A 14568-nucleotide genomic window follows, 5' to 3' on the forward strand; every position below is an offset into this window, starting at 1 on the left:
CACAATAATACCAGAACAGAAAATATGTTTTCAGAAATTATCTAATATTATAGTTTTTGTATCTTGCTCAATATTTATTTATTTATTATTTGTAAAGTGTCTCATGGCAAATTTTTTTATTATTGATATGATTTATATATAAATATACATTCAAATAATAGTAGTAGTAGTAGTAATAATAATGTATTTAATATTATTTTATTTTTTTTATTATTATTATGTGTTCAATTCTGAACTTATTTTCTTAGCACACACCTGCAAATAAATAAATACGTGAATGGATAAATAAATAAATAAATGAATAAACAAACAAGCATCTTTGACAAATGTGTATGCTAATTGGAAGTCTAAGGAAGTATTTTATTTATTTTTTCATTTATTTATTTATTGTTTGTTTGTTTTAAAGTGGCTCATGCCAATATTTATTTTTATATATTTATATATTATATTATATTATGTTATATTATATTATATTAAAATGGTTTATATATTATATATTATATATTATATATTTTTTCCAAATAATAGTAATTGTACTAATAATAATAATGTATTTTATTATTATTATTTTTGTTATTATTTTTATTGTGTTAAATTCTGACCTTATTTTCTTAGCACACACCTGCCAATTTTTTTTTTTTTTTTATTCATTCATTCATTTATTCGTTTGTTTCTTTGTCTGACAAGAAATTTTATTGAATTTTAAAATGTACTGTACCACAGTAACAATTATGTTTCACTGAATGTGTATAAAACAGAAGCACAAATAAAGGCACCTCTGAACTGGTGCTCAAACAAAACAAAACAAAAAGATCAAAAATGTTTTGAATTGCACGGGTTTACCTTCCCTTATTTAACCAGGAAGCTTCCAATGACTGCAGCATGTCTTCAGGGAGTCCTAGGCCTTGTTTTACTGTAAACGATGAGACGCCCAAAGCGGGCCGGTCCCGTACAGGACGTCACAGGCGTGCTTGAGCCGTGAGCTGTGGGTTTGAGGTGAGTCTGACAAGGGCTGACGTCAGCGTGTGTCTCACTGGATCACACTGGATCACACTGTCTGACTGTCGCTCAGATCCACCCGGGAACTCCTGCGAAAAGAACACAGAAATCACACACACACACACAGTCAGCGCAGCGACATGTCTGATCAACGCTCGCGTGTGTGTGTGTGACTGTGCTTCGTGATCAGTTTATGTAAGAAGCACATTCATGCGTTTTGACTAAATATGTTGTTTACATTTTAGTGTGTGTTTCGTGATCAGTTTATATAAGTAGCAGATTCATGATTTATGACTCGACACGTTTCTTTGGATTTTATTCGGTTTCATGATCAGTTTATGTAAAAAGTAAATTTATGCCTTATGAATAGATGTGTTGTTTGGGTTTTAGTTTGTTTGTGTTTCAGTTATTTTAGTGTCATTGATTTTTTATTTGGTTTATATTTTAAAATAGATTTTATTTTTATAATCTCAATTTCCATTTTAATTTTAGTTGTAGTAATTTAGTTGTGTTGTTGTCATTTTTTATTATTTTATATTTTTATGCTTTATTATTATTTTATATCTATATAGTATTTATTAATTGTTGTAAATGAATTTTTAATATATATTTTATATATATAAAACACATTTAAAATATACATTTAATATAAAAAGTTTTTTAAAAATGTGTTTTTTATTTTTTTATAGTTAACATTTTTTTCAGATAATAAAATAGTAGTTTTTTTTTTTTTTTTTAATTAAAACAACTCTGGATGTTTTTTTTTTTTGTTTTTTTTCTTTTTTTTTTTTCAGACTCAGTATAAACAAAATAATTCAGGCTCTAAAGCACCCTATTTTGCCATTAAAATAAATTGCTGAAATATTCTGATATGTTGTTTGGGTTTTAGAGTATGTGTATGTCATAGTTTTTTAGTATCATTGATTTTTGTTTTGGTTAATATTTTGAAATAGATTTTAGTTTTTCACTTTAATTTTAGTTAGTAATTTTGTTACGTGTTGTTGTAATGTTTTAGTTTTTTTTTTTTTTTTTACATATATTTTTAATTATTTTTATTATTATTTCTATTATTACAATTATATTATAATTAAATAGTAATTATTTTTTAAATCATTTTAGTTTTAGTTAACTATATTATTCCTGTGATTTATTTATTGATTTATTTATTGATTGATAAATTGATTTATATATATATATTTATGTCTATAAAGTATTTATTAATTTGTTTATTAAACTAATTTATAAATTAGTTAACTATATTATTCTTGGGTTTTATTTATTTATTTATTGTCTATAAATTATTAATTGTTATTTATTAGTTTTTCTTTATTTAGTTTTATTTAGTTATTTTAGTATTTCAGCTTAAACTAAATGAAAATGAGAAATTTAATTTGTTTAATACAAATATATAAACGTTATATAAAATGTAATTATTGTGAGATATTGTGATTCTTATACTGTTTGAATGAGATCCCATATGAATATATTATTATTTCACAGCTTCAAATCCTATAGACTTCTATTGTTTCACTTTTAAGAAGTGAATTAAGTCAAATTTATAAATAAATAGCTTTAGGGTTATTTAACGTCTTAAAATTCTCTGTTAAGTGGGAAGTGAATTGATATGTGCCCGAACACGATGCAGTGAATGACGACATCCTTTAAGGGAAAGTTACAGATACTCTGAAAGCACAATAGGTTTCACTGACATCTTCTTTTCCCTTCTTATTCAACATATTGGCTAAAGGCATGCTGGGATTCCACTCCCCGCTGTGGCACGTAGGAAAAGCGGCGTGACTTCATACACGAGTAATGCAGAAACACACGCCGTCGGATCAGTGTGGTGTAATGTGTCCGCGAGCGTCTGCTGCAGTGCATTGTGGGTGTGGCGGAGGGTCAGGGTCACCGACTGACAGATTTAGTCAGTTGATGGAGTGGCGGATTTGTCAGTGAAGATGACTTTGCTGAACTAATGCTCCGTCAGCACTGATTCACTGACATTAACGGTGTCTGGATAGATGTGTATTTTCTTATTTATTTTTTTATTTTTATTTTATTTTTTTTTTTTGCATTTCAGCTGGACTACAAACTAAACAATAACATAAAATGACTATTTTGTGCATGTGATTGGCACAGAAAATAATTCTGAGCAAAAATGCATGTACTTTTTTTGTTTATTGTGTAAGTTTATTTATTTATTTATTTGCTTGTTTATTATTTAAATTCTGACCTTTGCACACATAAATCAATAAAAACATTTTAAACGAAAATGCTTTTGTTTTTGTCTCATGCCAAACTTTTTATTAATGATATGATTTATATATACATATATATTCAAATAATAGTAGTAGTAATAAAATTAATGTATTTTTAATTATTATTATTATTATTATTACTTCTACTATTAATGTTATGTGTTAAATTCTGAACTTATTTTCTTAGCACACACCTGCAAAAAAATAAAAGTAAAATAAAAAAATAAATAAAAAATCGACTAATTTGTATGTTGTATGGTCTATGGAAATATTTTATTTATTTATTTATTTATTGTTTGTTTGTTTGTTTGTTTTAAAGTGGCTCATGCCAATATTTATTTTTATATTTATTATATTATAAATATAATTATTATATTACATTATATTATATTAATATATTAAAATATATTTTAGATATTATTATATATAACTATATATAGTCAAATAATAGTAGTAGTAATAATAATAATAATATGTTATTATTATTATTATTATTATTATTAATATTATGTGTTCAATTCTGACCTTATTTTCGTAGCACAGTTAATTAATAAATTTATTTATTTATTTATTTATTTACTGTTTGTTTGTTTGTTTGTTTGTTTTAAAGTGGCTCGTGCCAATATATATATATATATATATATATATATATATATATATATATATATATATATATATATATATATATATATATATATATATTATATTATATTAAAATATATATTTTATATATTTATTATATATTCAATATATTCAAATAATAGTAGTAGTGATAATAATGATAATAATAATGTATATTATTATTATTATTATTATTATTATTATTAGTTAAATTCTGACCTTATTTTCTTAGCACACAACTGCAAAAAAAACAAAAACAAATTTGTATGTTAATTTGAAGTCTATGGAAGAATTTTATTTATTTATTGTCTGGTTGTTTGTTTTAAAGTATCTCATACAATATTATTGATATGATTTACATATCAAAATATATTTAAATAATAACAATTTTATTGTTGTTGCCATTTTTATATTACTTTTTATTATTATGTGTTGTTATAAAAAACGTATAATTAATAATTTAGAAATATTATATGTTATTATTATAAATTCTGGTCTTGTTTTCCTCTAGTGCTGGTTTTCAGATAAAGTATGAATATGTGCATCTCACAGATGTAATCCCAAAGCATCCATTCAATTATTCTTATTTTATTTCTAACATTTCTTTATTAAACTCAACATCGTATTTTATTAGATTCTGAAGGACTCGATATAAACGGATAAAAAAGGATCTAACTGTAGAACCCATTCAAAATTCCTCGAATAGTTCGGGAGCATTTGTGCCCAAGAACATTCCCAAATATGGTGAGGAATAACATCCGCTCTTGGGCAAAGCAGATTTACCACAATAAAAAACCCTGCTGTTGATCGCATTCATTTCTGGGCACAGCCGAAGGGGGCGTGGCGCGGGTTCACGGGTGTGTCTCAGACCACGCCCACACGCGTATAGGTGATCCGCCCAGGTGTGAAAGTCACCGAGCGTTTTCAGCAGAACAAACACACCGGACAGACACGAAAGGACACGGATCCACTCCACATTCAACGGTAAAGTCTCTTTACTTCATTTCACGCTGCGTTTACTCTATAACATCTATAATAGATCGTTTATCTGTGATACAAAAGCGTGTTTAAATACACTCATCAGGTCAAAGTACGCGTGGGGTAAAGGTCTTTAACATGTAACGTGAGCTGCTGTTGTTTCAGATTTAACAAGTGTAGTAAGTTTTAAAACAGTTTTGTGTAACAAAAGTCAGAAATAGACGCCTTATGTTACAAAAAAGCTTCAGTTGAGTTGCATGACATGTACTATGGTAATACTCTATTCTATAATGGTTTTAGAATCCTACTACTATGTTTTTTGCATATTTACCATGGTATTCACCATGTTATGCATGATTCATAGTACTACCATAGTAAATTAAATACCAATACTACATTTTTGGCATATTTACCATTGCATTACCATGCTTTTTGGACTTTTACCATTGCAATACCTTGCAATCATGGTTATTATGGCATATACATGTACCATAATAATAATTCATAGTAATCTCATAGTACGTACCTAGTGGAATTATATATAAATACCATGCTGTGTGAATATGTCAATAGTATATATGAAAGTTCTATTGCATACACGGGAGGTTTAAGGTCAAGCGTTTGCGTTTGATGATTATTGATCACAGACTGTCTGTAACTTGAGCTCTTGTAAATTGTTTGTGTGAAGTGTCAACATGAGACATCAGACCCGTCGAGCAGCATCTGTGACACTAATCATTAGAAGGTGACATCTCTCCGCTTAAATTTTGTTTCTAGATCGTGACATTGCATTAATTGTTTCCCGGCAGCAGGAATGCGATCCGCCCGACAGGTGAAAGTGCTTATTGCTCTGGTATTTAACAGGACAGATTCCTTCTTTTGACTTGAGAATGGGCCTCAAACCAGCAGAACTAGAAGGAAGTATTGATGTGTTGGGTGTTCACAGACAGCCGGAACAATAGCGGCAGGAGCGGCTCTATTGTGGCACGATAATTAGAGAAAACAAGAAAAAATGTTGGTCAGCTTTTAGTCGGCTGTTTTTGTCCCGGTGACTCACTGTTGTAATGTTGGGAATCACCCATATCGATCAGGGTTGTATAAAACAGCAGGCTGATCTGTGGAGAAGCTTCTAGTTCAAGGTTTGTTTGTTTGTTTTTTTTTGTAAAAATTTTTCATCGTTTTAGCACTTCCTTCAGACGGATGAATTTAGGACTTAAAATGCGTCATGATGAGTCACATTTGTTACACAAGGATTTACAGCGTTAGACTCTTTGATGTGCTCTGTGCATGACAAGTTAATATTATTTGTGTGATTTGTATCGCTGATTACACGACTAGAAAACGCTTGGACTTGGGATTTTTATGCATTACGATATAAAGTGCACTTCTAAAGCTCAACCTGTTGGCAAGGTCATGGGTTTGATTCCCAGAGAATGCATTGATTTTTTTTTTTTTTTTTTTTAGACATACAGTATGTGCATGTGCAATGTGTTTGCTTACAAACCTACGTTCAAACGCTTATTGATTATTTGATTGATTTTAAGATACTAAAGGTAAAAACTCATCAGGTGCTCTAGGAACATTAAGATTGGGTTTGATGGGTTCGATTCCCTGGGAATGCATTGATTTTAAGACATGTAATTGTGATGTTTCTTGTAGAATATACTAAAGGGAAAACATTAAGTTGAATTCAGTTATTTGGATAGAATGCACATTGGATGAAAACATCTGCTATAAATGTAAATGTAAATTAAAAGTTTTAATCTAAAGATGTTATATATAAATGTGATGTGTTTGTTTACAAACCTAAATTGATTGATTGGTTGATGGATGGTAGAAGATAGTCATCAGGTGCTTTAGGAACGCTCATGGGTTTGATTCCCAGGGAATGCATTGATTTTTAGACGTATATTTGTGATGTTTCTTTACAGTACTACATTTACTTAATTTGTTTGTTTAATGGCTAGAATATACTGAAGGAAAAACATCAAGTGCTCTAGCAATGACAAGGTCATGGGTTCGATTCCTAAGAAAAGCATTAAAACCTTCAATGCAATTATTTGGATAAAATGCACATTGGATAAAAACGTCAGCTAGCTTTTTTATATCTATTTTTTACAACCTACTTGTAATTATTATTTTTTTTAATTTAATGTTTATAGAAGATTAAAAAAACTAAAAAACTACCTTGGATGCAATTATTTGGATAAAATGCATGTTGGATAAAAACGTCATGTAAATGTGATAATCTTACCTTTTTTTTTAATCTAATCATTTATGATTGAATCATTGAAATTAGATTATTAGACAAGTATTTGTGACTTGTTTCATTACAAACCTACGTTTAATTAATTTATTTATTGCTATAGAAGCACCAAGATTATTGGTTCAATTCTCAGCAAATTTATAGTTTTTTTTTTTTTTTTTTTATTCACTGTATATTTTTGTGATGTATTTTTTACAACCTACTTGTAATTATTTTATTATTTATTTAATGATTGTAGAAGATAGAAAAAAAAATAATACATTGAATGCAATTATTTGGATAAAATGCACGTTGGATAAAAACATCAGCTGTAAATGTAATAATCTTACCATTTTTTTTTATCTAAACACTTTTGATTGAATCCTTGAAATTATATTTTTAGACAAGTATTTGTGACTTGTTTCATTACAAACCTACATTTAATTAATTTATTTTAATGATTGTGGAAGCAGCGATTCTCAGCAAATTTATAATTTTTTTTGTTTGTTTGCTTTGTATTTTTGTGATGTGTTTTTTACAACCTACTTGCAATCAATTTTTATTTATTTAGAAGATGTTGTAGGATGTTTTTTTTTTCACAACCTATTTGTAATTTTTTTTTATTTATTTAATGATTAAGATATTGTAGGAAAACATCAAGTGCTCTATCAACTACAAGGTCAGCAATAGGTCATGGGTTCGATTCCCAGCGCATGCATAGAATTTTAGACAAACATATTTGCAGTGCGTTTCTTTACAATCGACATAAATGTATTTATTTAATGATGATAGAAGATGCATAAGAAAAACTTCAAGTGCTCTGGCAATGCAGTGCCAAGGTCATGGGTTCCAAGCCCAGAAAATGCTTTAAAAATATATACCTTAAATGCAATAAGTCACTTTGGATAAAATGCATGAACGTAAATTTGATATTAATTATAAATACAAAAACTGATCTTAAAAGCATTGTGTAAATATGTGCATTTTTGCCACCTATTACACTTTCATATTATTTCATCATTCCGATGGCTTTTTTATTATTAATATTATTTTACAATATATCCAAACCTGGATTGCAAGTGTATGTTTGCATCACTAATGACATGAGCTTACAGATCAGCTGCATCTTTAATGAAACCTGCTTGTAGAATGTACAATTCAGTAGAATTTTGATATGTGCACTGTTGATTTTACCATGATAACTGCTTGTTTTTGACGTACAGTGTCAATATTAGTTGATTTTGAAGTAGTGTGCATGTACCAGGACACCGCCTGTGTCTTTAATGAAACCAAATCATTGTTATTGTTGCAGTTGATTTATCTAACGCAGATTATGCAACGGTCCAAACTTGCCTCATCAGCTTCTTGTCGATTCCTTCCAGTGTTTGCACAAGGTTTGTTGTGTTAGTGGAAAGCCGTGAGAATGAGAGCTGATGATCGATGTGAGGAATGTTTCCTGCTGTTTTAATTTGCGTGTGATATCAGAAAGACAAACAGGCAGGTACCGTACGGTCTCCGCCCTCCAGCGCATTCTTTCAGAACTTTCATTGTGCATCCTGTCAATCACCCGTTTATTAAACCGTCTGTGATGTTGTCGTAGCGACAATCAAAAAACCCTGTGACTCATGTGACCGAGGTGAAAGTGTCATTGTTACATTGTAACATTCCATTTCCTGCCATCCTCAATAGAGCTGCAGGATCAAACCTCCTATTATAAACAAATATCCACCTTATTAGTCAAGCGCTGTCCGATGACATCATAGCGCGTTTTGACTGAAATAATGTATTAGGGACGGACCATAATGTGAGGTTGTCTTTTGCTCTGAATGCGTGGAATGCATTTAACAGGCCTGAGAACATGGAGCTCAAGTATGTTCAGAATGAAGGTGTCACCCGCCGCTTTCTTATACAAACAAACGCCCAGAATCGAACCTCTGAAATATCTCAGGAGCTTGTCATTCTCCTGAGGGTTCTCATTATTCTAATGCATAGTTCATTCGCTGTCATGCATGCGGTCGTGTACAGTAGTGTACTGCAATACTGAAATGCAGTAACTGCGGTACAGTAATGTCTTTGTGTTTCTTGTGTATTTTTGTATTTCTGCATGAGATTTGAAGCGTAAATTTCGTGCATGTGCTCACAAGAAGTACCACAGTTGTACTATGGTTTTCTGCACCCACTTCCTTGCCAATACTATTTTATTTTAAGAAAATACAAACCAACAAATAACAAAAAAGAAGAAATTTTTTTTTACTATGGTAATTGGTTATGTAATGTCAATACTGTGGTATATGATATGATTACTAGTATCATTTAGTTGTTTATTTGAAAGTTTCATAAAATAATAAAATCACTGTATCAGTGTTATTTTCACTGATATAACATTACAATTTTAATTTCATTTCATATTTTGTATTAGTTTTTATTTTTATATTTTCTGCTTTCTTTTTAATTTTAGTACTGGGATTTGTGTTGTCTTTTTTTTTTTTTTTTTTTTTTTTTTTTTTTTTTTAAGATATATTGTTTTTAAATAGTTTTTAATTTTGTTATTTTAGTACATCACATTTAACTAAATAAAAATGAGAATGTTTTTTATTAATATTTAATATTAGATTTTTTTTTTCATATATATTTTGTATTTTAGGTGAAGTTTTAGTAATTTCAAGTGTGTTTTTATTAGTTTTTGTTTTTTAAATGTGTATTTTTTAGGCTTGCAAAAGGACGGAAAATTTCAGGTACTTTTTTTTTAGAAACTTTCCAAAAGTTTCTGAAATTTTTTTTTTCCACATATTCCGCATTGTCCAAAATATCTGGAAGGTTACTGGAAATTTATGGGAATTTGCGTTCTTGTAATTTTTTTTATTTAGTTTTATTTACTTATTTTAAAATATATAGTATAATAGAGTTTAATATTTTTATATAAGTTTTAGTTATTTTAGTACACCACATTTAACTAAACCAAAATTAGAATGTTTTTTATTAATATTTTGAATCAGTTTTTTTTTTTAAATTTATTTAAATTTTATACTTTAGTTAAAGTTTTAGTAATTTCTTCTTTTTGTCGTTTTTATTAGTTTTTGTTTATTAAATATGTATTTTTTTAGGGTTGCAATGGGACAGAAAATTTCAGGTACATTTCTGGAAACTTTCCAAAAGTTTCTGAAAATTTCCCAAAAGTGTCCAAAAAATCCTGGAAAGTTTCTAGACATTTATGGAACATGTTTCACCCCTTTGCAATTATTTTCATACGTCAAGTATGAGAAATGTTTCTTTGGCATATAGCAAAAAAATACAATAAAATAAATAAATATTTTTAATAAAAACTAAACTAAAATAAAATAATTTTTATAATAAAATAAAATAACTTTATTTATTTATTTTTTTTTTTGGTTAGGGTGTATGTTTCTTTATGAATTGCTGTAACTCTTGCACTAGTTGAGAGCACAGCATGTTCACAATGTTGATTTTAGTGTATTTGCTGAATGTGTTGTAATTGCACTGCTGTCTTTGCATGTACTGCAGTCAGAACGGCAGGAGCCCGGGGCCACAGAGACGCTCTTGATCCGGCATGTGTTCTGCCGCTGGTTTAGGTGTTAGTTAACTAGGGCGGCGCCTTTCCATTAACTGTGGTGTCATGCTGCTTCTGATCTGCTGCCTGACCGTCAACAATTACCGCTGGATATGTCATTATTCATAATTCTGCTCCTGTTATTGCCGACACATCAGTTTTTCCCACCTGACTACCTTCTTTAAAATTCGGTTGGCAAGTTAATGGTGCCAAACAGTTGAAATTGTACGCTGGATTTACTTTGAAAGAGTTTTCAGGACATGACAGTTGAAATGACACTAACATGACATTGTGAAGTAGAAAGACTAAAATAATGTTTTCTTGTTAAGCGCACTCCAACATACTTTTTTTTTTTTTTTTTTTTTTTTTTTTTTACAGTGCATGAGATTTTAAGCATAAAATTGTTGTGTACAGCAGAATTATTATTGTTAATTCAAATTAAAACTATAAAAAAGCCATTTGAAATAAAATAAATATAAAAAGTAAATAAATATAAAAAAATTTAAAAATTCAGATAAGTTCAAAATATTGTGAAATAGATCTTATTTTTACCTTTTCTAATATTTTATATATTTTCTATAATTTAATTAGTTTTAGTAATTTTTTTTTATTTATATATTTTTTTTTAAATGTCTTAATGTATTAAATTTAAATATTTTCAGATAATTAAAAAAAAACTATTTATATTGTCTGATATTTTTATATTTCTCGTATTTTCTATAATTTAATTTAATATAAGTTTTAGTACTTTGTTGTGGTTTTATTTATTTTTTTTATTAGTTTATTTTATGCTTACACTTTTTTTTAGAAAATAGGTCTTCATGAGTTTTTAAGCATAAAATCATTGTGTACAGCAGGATTATTATTGTTAATTAAAACTAAAATCATAAAAATGCCATTATTAGAAATAAAATAAATATTAACTGAAATAAAATACATATATTTTAAAATACTGTTATTTTTTAATCATAGTTTCACTGTGGTACAGTAATTAAGAGATGGATTTTGGAGTGTTTATCATTGTCAGAATAAGCACTGAGTTGTTCGTACACTAAACTGACCTTCTAATGTCTCAGTTTGGAGTCATCATCAGTAATAAGTGTGTTTTAAGGTCTGGATCATTGTCTAACACTGTTTAATGCAGTGACCGTCTGTTCATTGTTGGTGTGAGTGAGTTGCCGTTGGCTGTTGTGCGTGTAATAATGGTTTTAGCTGTTGTCTGTAGGTACGGCGGTGAGGGCCACACCTCGTTGGCAGGATTATTGACAGCAGGACTCTTCAGCCGCATGTGTGTTGTTTTTGAGTTGTCATTCGTCTGTCAGAGCCTCGTATTTCATTACGGTCTTATTTGCATGTGAAGTCGGTTGCCTGGTATTTTTCCTCCTCCCTGAAGGATCGCCGCTCGTCTCGCAAACCCAAAACTTGGCAACCGCCCAATATTTGGTCACCAATTATTTTTTCTTGATTGGGCTTCTGTCTCCGGCACAATTAAGCTCCACATCAGGGCTAATTGGGATGGAGTTTGTTGGGTTGTTTTTGAAACTCAAAGTAAGTAAACTTTGGCTGACGAGTGGATGCATAACGCCCCCTGTCTGCTGCTCTGAGATCAGCCCGGGTTCGGGTTCGATCGGCATTAGAACAAGATAAAGATCCATCAGAACAAATAACCTTGTAGAAGAGTGATAGTGAGACAATATGTTGATGACAGTCTTATCTTATATATACACTGAAAAAATGATTCAGTGAATTTACTAAGTGGTTACAAACAGTTTATTTTAGCTACATTTAAATATTAAAAAAACTTCAAAGTTTTGAAAGTTATTATTATTATTATTATTATTATTATTAATTATATTTTTTATCAAACCTGTAACTTAAAAATTAAAACAGTATTTTAAACTTGTTTTTATTCAGCTAGTTCCCAAATTAATATTTCTCATTTTCACTTATTGTAATGTGATGCACTAAAATAAGAGAAACTGAAAAAAAAAAAAAAATATATATATATATATATATATTATTGTTATTGTTGTTGTTGTTGTTATTATTATTATTATTATTATTATTATTATTTTGTTATTTATTGTCATTTATATGTAGTTTTATTGATGTGCTGTTAGTTTAATATTTAAAATTTGCTTTTATTTTTGTGTTCTGATTTTTTTTTTTATTTTATTTTACTTATTTTTATTTTAAGTTTGTTTTTTTGTCATTTTTATTAGTTTTTTTTAAATGTATCTATACATTAAAAAATAGATTTTTCAAAAATGTAAATAAAAATAACATTTAAAAAAAATTCAGATAATATTATTTTCTAATATTTTAAATATGTGGTATATTTTCTATCATTTAATTTAAAATGAAAAACAATTGAAATCTGTAAAAAATAAAATTGTAATAAACTAAAAAAAACACATACATTTTATATATATATATATATATATATATATACTTTTTTTCCAGATAATTTTACAAGATTTAATATAAGTTTTAGTAATTTAATTTTATTTATTATTTCTTTCTTTTTTTTTTTTTTTCAAATAATGTTTTTTGGTGTGGCTTTTGTTTTGGTTTTGTTTAGCGCTAATAACCCTGCAGTTTCTCATTCCTCATCAGAAATCTTGAATATGCATTGCATGTGTGTTATTTTAGAAGTTTCTCAGAAGTCTAGACATCTGAATGTTCTGTTCTGGTTTTAGTGTTTTTGTGTGTGTGCATCTCTCTCTTTGTGTGCGTTTTGCTTGAATTAGGACTTGCAGTCAGTCGTATTAATCCGTTGTTTCTTTCCAGTCTGACTTATTCATAAACGCATCAGAAACTTAAACCAGACTATCAGCAGATCGTCCATCTTCAATAGAAATTCTGACTACAAACAAAACCTTTTTTACATCTAAATCCAGTCCATTATCAGCCGTCTGGACGGAAGCGTCTGCCGCATTGATGGATGATTTGATAATCATCTGCACGTTCATATTTCGGCTGAACTGAGATCTGTTTTAGCTACGGATGGCTGGGGAAAGGAAGCGGCTGAACGTGCATCTGCGTGAACTCTTTTGTCTATAATCACTGCTCTATTGTTCGGTCAGTTCCACGAGGGCGTAATGGAGGATAAGTGGCCAGAGATGCGGGTCGGCGCGTGTTTGTCAAGCTCTTCAGATCCTTAACAAAAGGCCTTCCAGCTGTGCTGCTGATATTCCCATTGTAACACCTGTCTGACATCCGGCCAAATCCTGTGAGTTTCCCCCATCAGCCTGCCAACTTTCGGTTTTATTAGAGGGAAATAAGTCGGTGCGACGACTCGAATGAGCCTTAAAATAATGGTCTTATCTCCTGATGGAAAATCTAGATTCAGGTACTAGTTGGGTTTACATGTTTGTGGGAATATTTGGTCATTAGCTGGGATGAATGGAGATGGTCAACAGAAATAAAATTTAAATTCAACAAAAAAAAAAAAAAAATGTTAACGAATAATAGAAATTGCAATAATAATCATTTTACTAATACATTTGTATTAATATTTATATATTTACTTTTATCAAACATTTAACTGAAAAATTATTAGTAATTTATTAATAATATTAATAATAATCTTAATCTTCGTTATCATAAATCTGATCAATATTTAATTTATCAAGTTTAAGTTTATTAAGAATAATAGTGATAATAACAATGATTTTAATACATTGAATTACTATTTATTTATTTATAAACCTTTAGCTGAAAAAGTACAAAAACTAAAAAAGTACAAAAATTTAATTATTAAAATAATAAATGTTATTAATATTTGTATTTTTACTATTGTCAAACCTTTAACTAAAAAATACAAAAAGTACTACTAACAGTAAATGTTGTTATTATTATTAATATTTGTATTTTTATCAAAGCTTTTAACTAAAAATACA

At 28.8% G+C, this 14568-nt stretch overlaps 2 protein-coding genes across 6 annotated transcripts in view; one reads left to right on the plus strand and one right to left on the minus strand.

Annotated features, from left to right (window-relative positions):
• LOC127152320 (vitelline membrane outer layer protein 1-like) overlaps positions 1-14568 on the minus strand; it is a 232385-nt gene that overhangs the window by 105673 nt on the left and 112144 nt on the right. The gene's annotated exons all lie outside the window — the stretch shown is intronic.
• Positions 4706-14568, plus strand: part of LOC127152305 (cingulin-like protein 1) — a 42409-nt gene continuing 32546 nt past the window's right edge. The window contains exon 1 of one of the 4 annotated variants that reach the window (XM_051092890.1): positions 4706-4859. The gene's annotated coding sequence lies outside the window, so the exon portion shown is untranslated. Of the gene's footprint in view, positions 4860-5871; positions 5993-14568 lie in introns of those variants that run through there. The other 3 variants (XM_051092893.1, XM_051092891.1, XM_051092892.1) reach the window with 3 other exon arrangements.

Source organism: Labeo rohita, chromosome 21 (genome assembly GCF_022985175.1).
Source record: "Labeo rohita strain BAU-BD-2019 chromosome 21, IGBB_LRoh.1.0, whole genome shotgun sequence".
Lineage (NCBI taxonomy): Eukaryota > Metazoa > Chordata > Actinopteri > Cypriniformes > Cyprinidae > Labeo > Labeo rohita.